This window comes from Nicotiana tabacum, chromosome 14, assembly GCF_000715075.1.
Source record: "Nicotiana tabacum cultivar K326 chromosome 14, ASM71507v2, whole genome shotgun sequence".
In the NCBI taxonomy this organism is placed as follows: domain Eukaryota; kingdom Viridiplantae; phylum Streptophyta; class Magnoliopsida; order Solanales; family Solanaceae; genus Nicotiana; species Nicotiana tabacum.
In genome coordinates this window covers 79,361,206-79,370,733 of record NC_134093.1, presented here as the reverse complement: position 1 = coordinate 79,370,733, position 9,528 = coordinate 79,361,206, and positions in this window count along the sequence as shown.

The following is a 9,528-nucleotide window of genomic DNA, read 5'->3' as shown; positions in this document are numbered from 1 at the left end:
TGTTATTCGACTTGGTAAATTTTCCTCGATCTCGTCTGATCTCGATTTTGTTCGATGACATGGTCTCGAGTTTAACGATATAGATTCACACTTCGGTTTGATATAATTCGAGGTGGAACTTTAACCTACTATTTTTCAGTCTCGATTAGTCACACAAGAGGCAAACCAGGTGTTGACCGTATACAAATAGTCCCCTCGTTTCTCGGAGAGAAGATGACGAGAAACGAAATAAACTTCCGAATCCCCTCTCGATGGGCCATGACGTAAGCGACAAACGGATATTGAAACATCCCGCCGGCCTAGTTAGCAAGGCATTAAATTTCTGACAGTTGCTGGTCGGCCACTACAGGTTCTGAACCATCATCAGCAAGCTATAAATACCCTAACTTTCATTTATTCAAACTTTACGTTCAAAGCTCCTCCTATTCTTGTTCTTAAAAAATCCCTTTGCTCTCCAACTCTTGCACCCAAATTTCTTGAGTTTCTAGCAAACCGCTAAACATACCTTCCTAATTTCCGTTTCTTCTGTTCTAAAATGGCGAAAACTTCTAAGATGGGGTTGCGGCGAGGAGGCCGCCTCTTCATCACGGCCCGCCGGCGACGGGGTTGCGGCGGAACCACACCCTGAGGAGTTCGTTCCTGCAGGGTGCCCGACCGTTGCCTATTTTAAGATTGAAAAAACTTCCTCAGTACCGGGTCGATGCGAGCCGGTCTCGAGGTACATATGTACAATCACCGATGATCTCCTCACTAAGGTTTAAGAAGATTGCAATTGGGCTAATAAACATGTGGTGGTGCCTTCGCATGAGGAGTCAATCATTACCTACGTGGAGGGTTTTTTAAGTGTTTACACTTACCCCTTCACGTTGGGTCTCTTAGACCCGATCATTATTGCTTTCTGCAAGAGGTACGGCGTGACTCTTGGCCAGATTCACCCTTCGTTCTAGAGAATAGTTAATCTCTTTCGATTCTTCGTAAACAAAATCGAAGGGTGTTCCTTCACCCTTGATCACCTTATGTATCTCTACAGTCCCCCACTCTATCGAGGGGGCTGGTCAAGCTTGGTCACCGGGCTAGTAGGGCCTCATTCTCGAGTATAGATGAGGCTCGGGACCGAGGTTGGATGGGCCGTTTTGTTTGAATAAAGACTTCAGATTTGATCCCTGCCGAGGACATGCCATTTCCCGAGAAATGGAACATGAAACGTAAGTATTACTTTGCCTTGAAGATTTAATCTATTGTTTCTCCTCTTATCTCCTTTTTATGGGTGTTTTTGGTGTTGCAGTTGTGGCCCAGATGCCGGATGTGGTTCCCCAACTCAAGGAATGGGTCAAGGACCTTGTGCCAATTCTCCGAGCGTGCTTGGATGGAATTATTGATGGGTCGGTGGGAGGCCCATAATCATGGCAAGTTTCCTTTTCTGGTTAGATAAGGTTTTGACTTTCTCCTTGTATTGTTGAATTCTTATCGGCTCTATTTATTTGTAGGTCTCCCCAAGGACGTTGCTATGAGGCCTCCATCTGAGAGTGTGGATGTGCCTCTCGCATCCCCTGCTCCGAGGCAATGTGTAGAGAAGAAGAGGAAAAGGGCCCCGAGCCCTCTGGACAGGGAGAAGAAAAAACCAAAAAAGAGGCTGGTGTGTAAAGTTAGGGAAAGTACCAGCACCCTCCCATCGGACTCGATCCGCCGACTGAGGGATGAGTTTGAAGAAGAAGAAGATAACTCCGAGATAGTGGCTTGGGTGCGGATCATTTTGCCTCGAACTGAGGAGGCTGTTGAGAAGGCGTTGGCATGTACCTGCGAATCGGAACGGGGTGCGGCTGCTTTGCCTCAGGCCCGGGAGTTCGAGAGAGAGACTGGGGCTGACACTTCTCGGGCAGAGGGAGGTGCCCCGATGGACAAGCTTGGGGAGATCGACCTTACCGGGTCCCCTCAGATCTCGGACGCCATGATACGCGAGGCCGGTATGCTAGAAGGTCATTCTTATGAGGGGCCTCAGGGGGCGACTGATATCCACAACTTCTTGGACGGGTTAGAGTCCACTGCCTCAGAAGATGTCACCGGGCTTGGTGACTTACCGGTGCAAAGGAAGGTACCGTCATCGGGTGTCAGTGGGTCTTCATCGAGCCCGAAGCTGGTGGATAAGTTCCTGGCCCCAAGTGTTAACCCTGACCGTAGGCGGTCGATAGTTTTCTCTGTCTCGGAGGATGCCCGGGTTTTTTCTGCCCCAGTTGCTTGGTGACCGAAGAGGACCAAGCCGTGATGGATAGGATGGAAGTGCCTTGCCTATTCAATGAAGCCCAACACGCTTTGAATCGGGTAACTTCGTGTGTCACTCCATTATTTATTTTAAATTTGAAGTTGTAAATAATCCTAACACCTTTCTTTATGCTTGTATGCCTTGGTATTGCACCATGAGGCTTTCCTCTGAATCTAGGAGGAGTTAACCCAGCACGAGGCTGAGGTTCGGGAGCTCACCGAGAATAGAGATACTTATAAGCTTCTGAGTGAGAAGCTTCAGACCGATTTAGAAGCGGCTCGGAAGGAGCATACTGAGTGGGCCGAACAGGTAAATTGAGTACTTGAAGATAGTGACGACGAGTTGGACTCAGTGGCTAACGATCCAATCTTGCATGTTCGATAAAGGCTTGAACAAATCGGGCAGCTCCAGGCGTAGATAGACATGATACAAACTGAGGCCGAGGAGTTCAAGAAAAATATGGACCTCATAACCTCGCAAAAGGAAGTTCTCCAAGCACAACTGGTGTCGGCCGATGCTCAGCTTCGGGCTACAAAGGAGATGACCTCAGTGTAGGCCAAGATGATCGAGGAGCTCCAATTTGATCTTAACTCGACTGTTTCTGGCCAAAAGAGCCTGGCCACGGAGTTCGACGCGGCCAAATCTGAGGTGGCTGTGGCCAGTACCAAGGTCGATGCTAAAGTGGCCCAATTCAAGGTTGATGTCAAAGCTATTCAGGCACAGGCTAAGAGCATGGTGGATCATGCAAGGTGGGAAGCTCGAAGGGAAGCCCTCGAGGGAGTCCATGCTCAGGGCTTTGACATACTAGCGAAAATCAAGAATGCCAAGGTAAAAGAAGCCAAGGCTCAGAAGCTGGCTTTTCCCGAGGAAGGCTCCGAGAGCTTGACCGAATCTGAAGGTGGGGAAGACCCCGAGGATGAAGACGCTTCCCCCGATGAGGACCAAGCCACTTAGGCCATTAGATGTTTTTATTTTTTGTTGTTTGCATCTTTTTAGGTCGCTTTGTCCATTATACATTTCTATATCGGGCCATTCTAGCCTTTGTAAAAAAGAATATATATACAAGTCTTTCTTCTCCTTTGGCTTTCAAATTTGTCATTTACTTTATCACTTGTATTCATAAGGGCTGAAATGCCTTAACATAAAGTAATTTAAGTTGTGTTCAAAAGTTCAAACAAACCTTGTATTTTCCTTACTTTGTTTTAAGGCGTCTTGGGGCTTCGGTGTTACCGAAACCATTTCCCTAAGTAAGTAGCCGAGATTGTAGTTTGCCGAGGCTAGCCTTTAGAACCGGTTGTGAAAACGTTTCTTTTTTGAAGGCCTAGTTTTTGTTACAGGCTTTGGACGTCTCTGAGCTGTGTTAATTTGGTCGTAGCCTTTTAGTTCGGGAGCTGCCCATTGGACTTGTTTTCCCGAGCTATCCGGGCTTGCCCAAGATAATAGTCCCCGAGTAAGGTGGTCGTGGCCTTTAAAAACCGGGGAGTTGCATAGTAGGTCTTATGCCCCGAGGCCTAGTGACTTGGGCCTGTTCGAGTTTTTCGGACGGCGGTCCCCGAGTGAGGGAGTGGTCGTTCGTATTTCGGCTATAGACTTCACTTGGGCTCGTTATTTTCAAGAGATTGGAAGTACGAAACTCTTTAAGAGATGCAAAGAGAATTTTTTTTAAAACATAAGATGATTGCAAGGAAAGTACTTCTCTTTATTCTTGTGCAAAGCAGTCATACATGCGTACATATTTTATGATAGGGTTCGAGTAATCAATGTGTGCACGGTTCGTTTGACCGTTTGGCCCTTACAATAAATCCTACCTATCGAGACCCTTCCTCTACGAAGTAATTTCCTCTCTAAAGTTGATATCCGAAGATAATGCATATCCGAGGATAATACACCCCCCCCCCCAAGTATTCGAGGTTGATTGTAGAGGGACCTCAGATATTGTTGAATTAACCTTTGATACCGAGTCGTGATCAGACTTGATTCTAAGTTAGCACGATCCATTGTTTCCTCGATAAAAACCTTGTCGAAAAACCCTTTTGGGACAAAATCGGTCTAAGGAAAAAAAGAGTGCAACGAGTGCTTTTAGACCTAAAAACTCTGTGTCGCTTCTTATTAATCACCTACAAGTGTTAGTCCGAAATAAAAGGAAATAAAATGGGGTCGTACCTTAGCAGTAATATTATTTTAGGTGGGATACATTCCAATTGCTCGGTAGTTGTTCTCCGTTCATCATTCCGAGCTTATAGGATCCTTTCCCGGTGACGTCGAGAATCTGGTACGGGCCTTCCCAGTTCGGACCCAATTTCCCTTCTTTCGGATATCGGGTGTTTATGGTGACTTTTATTAGCACCAAGTCCCCGACATTAAAGTATCAAAGGTTGGCCCTTCGATTGTAATACCTCTCGATCCGTTATTTTTGGGCAGCCAATCAAACAAGGGCGACCTCACGCCTTTCATCCAATAGTTTCAAGCTCGTACTCATGGCCTCGTCATTTGACTCCTTTGTTGCATATTGGTATCTAATACTTGGTCCCACAACTTTGACCGGTATTAAGGCTTCGGTGCCATAAACCAAGGAAAATGGAGTAGCCCCGGTACTGGATTTCATAGTCATGCGGTATGCCCAAAGGACTTCGGGTAGGATCTCCTTCTATTTCCCTTTGGCGTCGGTTAACCTCTTCTTAAGGTTTTGGATTATGATTTTGTTGGTCGATTCGGCTTGCCCATTCCCGCTAGATTCTTTTGATCTTATGATCTTCGAGAAACTTGGTCACTTTGTTGCCGATAAACTATTTCCCGTTGTCACACACAATTTTGGATGGCATCCCGAACTGACATATGATGTGGTCCTAAATGAAGTCGATGACTTCCTTCTCCCTAACCTTCTTGTATATTTGTGCTTCAACCCATTTAGAAAAATAGTCAATCATATATAAGATAAATTGAGCCTTACCTGGTGCCCATGGAAGAGGGCCAACGATGTCCATTTCCCACTTCATGAATGGCCATGGTGACAATACTGAATGCATCAGTTCCCCGACCGGTGAATCATTGGAGCATATCTTTGGCATTTGTCACATTTTCGAACAAATTCCTTCGCATCTTTTTCCATGGCGATCCAGTAATATCCGGCTCTGATTACCTTTGGAACCAATGATTCAACGCGTGAATGATTTCCGCAAGTGCCCTCATGAACTTCCCTCAGAAAATACTCGGTATCTCCTAGTCCCATAAATATTGCTAGTGGGCCATCAAACATTCTTCTGTACAAGGTTCCGTTTTCGGACAAGATGAATCGGGCTGACTTTGTGCGCAGGGACCTCGATTCTTTTGGATATAAGGGAATTTTCCCGGTCTTCAAGTATTTTATGTATTTATTTCTCCAATCCCAAGTTAAACTTGTGAAATTTATCTCGGCGTGACCTTCGTCGACTACCGACCTCATGAGTTGCACAACGGTCCCTGAGTTAAGCTCGTCATCCTCGACCGATGACCCTAAGTTTGCGAGGGCATCAACCTCGCTATTTTGATCTCGAGGCACGTGCTGCAAAGTCCATTCTTTAAACCGATATAATGTCACTTGTAACTTATTTAGGTACCTTTGCATTCATTCTTCTTTGACTTTGAACGTTCCGTTAACCTGATTCATAACAAGGAAGGAGTCGCACTTAGCTTTGATCACCTTCGCCCCCAAGCTTTTGGCTAGCTCGAGACCTGTAATCATTGCCTCATATTCAGCCTCGTTGTTAGTCAGCTTCACAGTTCTAATAGATTGTCTAACCACGTTACCCGTGGGTGGCTTCAGTACGATACCAAGTTCGGACCCCTTTGCATTCGATGCACCGTCCGTAAAGAGGGTCCTGATTCCTGAGGACGTTCCCGAGTTTACCAACAACTCTCTTTCGGCCTCGGGTATTAGGTCCGTGCATTAAGTCGGCCACAAAATCGGCCAAGATTTGAGACTTAAAAGTTGTTCGGGATCAATATTCGATATCGTACCTACTGATTTCAACGACCCATTTGGCCAATCGTCCCGAGAGTTCGGGTTTATGCATTATATTTCGAAATGGGTAAATTGCCATAACACATATAGGGTGGCATTGAAAGTATGATTTCAGTTTCCTAGAGGGACTTAACAAAGCGAACGCTAATTTTTCTAAATGGGAATATCTTGTTTCGGCCTCACCCAAGGTCCGGCTAACATAATAAATTGAAAATTGGAACCTTGTTCTTCCCGAACTAGGACTCCACGTACCGCTATCTCCGATACTGCCAAATATAAGTACAGTTGTTTAATTTTCCTCAATGTGTGAAGCAGTGGCTGGCTCGACAAGTATTGCTTAAGTTCTTCCCGAGCCTGTTGGCATTCCAGAGTCCATGTGAAGTTATTCTTTTTCCTCATCAATGAGAAAAATCGATGACTCTTATCGAAGGACCTTGAGATGAATCGCCCTAGGGCGGCTATGTGCCCGGTTAGCCTCTGCACAGCCTTCACGTTGTCCACTACCGTGATATACTCGACAACTTTAATCTTGTCGGGGCTGATCTCGATTCCTCGGTTGGATACCATGAATCCGAGAAATGTACCTGACTTGACTCCGAATGTACATTTTTTTAGATTCAATTTCATATTGTACTTCCTCAATATACTGAAGGTTTTCTGCAAATGCTTCAAATGGTCCTCCTCTCGCAGGGACCTAACTAACATGTCATCAATGTAAACTTTCATAGATTTTCCTATTTGTTCTTCGAACATCTGGTTTACTAGGAGTTGGTAAGTGGCACCAGCATTTTTTTAATCCAAATGGCATTACGTTATAGGAGTATGTGCCATACATTGTGATGAAGGATGTCTTTTCTTGATCATCCCGGTTCATTTGTATTTGGTTTTACTCGGAATAGGCATCGAGAAAACTGAGGATCTCATGGTCGGCCGTGACATCGATCATGCGATCGATGTTAGGCAAAGGAAAAAAGTCGTTGGGACATGCCTTATTTAAATCTTTGTAATCCACACACCTTCTTAGTTTGCTCCCTTTCTTAGGGACTACTACTATGTTTGCTAGCCATTAGGGGTATTTGACTTCCCGGATGGACCATATTTTAAGGAATTTAGTTACCTCGTCTTTGATGTAGGCATGCTTGATCTCGGACTGGGGTCTCCTTTTCTGCTTCACCGGATGGAATTTCGGGCCCAAGCTCAGTTTATGAGTGGTAATCTATGGTGGGATTCCTATCATGTTGAGATGGGACCAAGGAAAACAATCCATGTTAGCTATAAGAAATTGAATGAGTTTTTTCCTGAGCTCAGGAGTTAACCTCGTGCCCAGGTATACCTTTCGATCCGGTAGCTGTTCGATCAGTATGACCTGCTAGAGCTCTTTGACCGTTGATTTGGTAGCGTCGGAATCTTCGAGGACTATGAAGGATCAAGGTACCCCATAATCATCGTCTTCGTCAGTCCCTTGCTTATATAGTTGGGTCGAGGCCATCGTCTGTGATTGCTATTTGGCTTCCTGTTTTACTTTCGAATCTGACTCCTTTGTCGATGAGAGTGTCGATATTGGAATTACTTCATCGATGGAAAACATTTCCTTCGTGGCGGTCTGCTCCCCGTAGATTGTTTTAATCCCTTCTGGTGCTAGGAATTTTAGCACTTGGTGAAGGGTCGAGGGCACATGCCTCTTGTTGTGGATCCACGGTCTCCCAAACAGGGCGTTATATCTCATGTCCCTTTCGATCACATAAAACTTGGTCTCCTGGATGGTCCCGACTGCGTTCACTGGTAATGTTATTTCTCCCTTAGTAGTTTCACAAGCCATGTTGAATCTATTTAGCACTCGATTCGCGGGCACAATTTCGTCCTGTAGGCCGAGTTGTTTAACGACCCTTAATCGAATGATGTTGGCCGAACTACCTGGATCAATTAACACATGCTTAACTCGAGTTTTATTCATCAGTACGGATATTACCAGTGCATCATTATGGGGCTGTATGATTCCTTTTGCATCCTCGTCATTGAAAGATAAGGTTCCTTCTAGCATGTAGTCCCGAGTTTGTTTCTCTCTCGTGATTGACACCTTGGTGCGTTTTAACATCAGACTTTGGGGGACATCGACCCCTCCAATAATCATATGAATGATGTGTTGAGGTTCTTCTTGCTCGTTTTGTTTATTGGAATCCCTATTTTTGACCTGAAGGTGCTCGTCATTGAGTTACCTAGCTACTTCTTCTCTCAACTGTCGACAATCTTCCGTTCTATGGCCATGGGTGCCTTGATATTTTCACATTTGATTGGGATTTATCTGGGCTGGATCGTTTTGTAAAGGTCGAGGCCATTTGGTATCTTTGATGCATCTGATAGCCAATACAATGCCAGTTGCGTCAACATTAAAGTTATATTCTGTTAATCGTGGTGCCTCTATAGGTCTGATAGGCCTGTCGAAGCCGTTCTTACTCATAAGCCCTCAAGAGCTCTAGCCTCGATCACTCATCCTTTCATTTCGTATAGGATTTCACCCAGATCCGCTGCTCCTATGATCTCCATTATACGGCTGATACCGATCCATGTTCAACTTTGGTTCTCGGTCAATGTCCCTCTTGAATCTATGAACGGTCCTGATAGGATAAACGGACCCGAAAGGAAATCCAAGCTGGTCGTCTTCGACCCTGATCTTTGATTGATACCGATTGTGAACCTTGGCCCAAGTAACAGTCGGGTATTCTATCAAATTCTGCTTCAACTGCTGCGAAGCCACTAAACTTCGAACATTGAGTCCTTGGGTGAAAGCTTGAACAACCCAATCATCGGCGACCAGTAACAAATCCATTCGTTCCATTTGGAATAGAGACACAAATTCTTTGAGCATTTCGTTGTCCTTCTGCCTTACCTTGAAAAGGTCAGACTTCCTGGTTTCGACCTTGATGGCCCCAGCATGTGCCTTTACAAATGAATCAGCAACCATAGTAAATAAATCAATAGAGTTAGGTGGTAAATTGTGGTACCATATCATAGCTCTCTTTGACAGAGTTTCCCCAAATTTCTTTAGCAAGACAGACTCGATCTCGTCATCCTCTAGATCATTCCCTTTGATAGCACATGTGTAAGAGGTGATATGCTCGTTTGGGTCAGTTGTTCCATTATATTTAGGAATCTCGGGCATGCAAAACTTCTTGGGAATCGGTGTGGGAGCCGCGCTCGGTAGGAATGGTTTTAGCATAAACTTTTTGGAATCCAGGCCCTTCAATATTGGTGGTGCCACCGGGATTTG